Genomic DNA, 1,278 nt, shown 5'->3' on the forward strand with positions numbered 1-1,278 from the left:
ATGTATATATACATATATATATATTCAGAGACAGACAGACAGAGAAGGTGAGAGAGAGAGAGAGATTTAGAAAATGTTAATCTATAGCTATCAACTGACTGAACACATAACGCCAACCTTTTTCCTAAAAACTGCAGTCTCCTGTCACTCAGTTTCTAACCGTGGTCTCTTTCCTGGGCGCCAGTATATCCTCCGCTCTTCTATCCAGGCCTATTCCTCTCATTCTTCCTTCCTCATCACATCTCCTATATTGCATATATTCCCTCGGGCTTAGGTTCAATGACAGCCACTAACTACTATATTTTCTTCCTCAGTTCTATTATCACGATCTTCTTAACTTCGCATGTATTTACTTGCAGTAAAAAAGACCATCAAATGCAGTTATTTAAGCTAGCTCGGACATTCTTTACTGTTCTCAAAGAATTTTTTTCGCTCGGGCTTCTTCGGTACGACTAACAGTAAATTTAACGAGACAAGACCTTCTCTAAAACTTTTCCAGGCCTTCAGCAATGCTACACTCAAGGGCCTTCATGGGATCCCACTCCAGTAGTAGGTTTGATATATAGTTATAGACACCTTACTGAGTTGCTCACGCAGTTGTAGGCAAATATTTTTATTTCTGTCCCGTCACGGTGTCTTTCAACCTTCCACACAGTAGTATGAGACATTTCAATTATGTTTCGAGTAAAGCCACTGGCGATGTAGCCACAAATCAATGCTGGGTTACATGACTACCAGTAATAGATCGCCTTTGCAGTGAACTGACACCAATGAATATTTAGTACGACGGCTAACATCAAATGAAATATGTATTATCATTAAAGTGTAAGAGGTGGAATGTATCCCGCTGAATATCAGGTTACTTTAGGCCAATAATTTATCTTACCAACTTTTACCACACACTGCAGGTGCAATAAATTGCACACTAAGGTCGGTTTCAGTTATTTGAATGTATATCGATAAAATCAAGGAAAACGTATTATTAGTACTGTATAGTAAGAAAACAGGGTAACGCCGTTAGTCGGAGAAGTTCGGAAGGTAAAGGAGGAGGGTGAAATGAAATAAATTACGATAAGATAAATTAAAATTAGATGAGGTATGAGGTTAAATTTGCGTGATAAATTTAGGGATATAAAAAGGTTTAAAGGTTCATGTATGTAAGAGATTAAGGGAATATCAAAGGCTTATGGATATGGAAGAGGATATAAAAGTGGATAGGTAGAGAAATAACAAGACAGACAGATAGACAGACAAAGACAAACAGATAGATAGATAGAT

This window comes from Octopus bimaculoides, chromosome 4 (assembly GCF_001194135.2).
Source record: "Octopus bimaculoides isolate UCB-OBI-ISO-001 chromosome 4, ASM119413v2, whole genome shotgun sequence".
NCBI classification, from domain to species: Eukaryota; Metazoa; Mollusca; class Cephalopoda; order Octopoda; family Octopodidae; genus Octopus; species Octopus bimaculoides.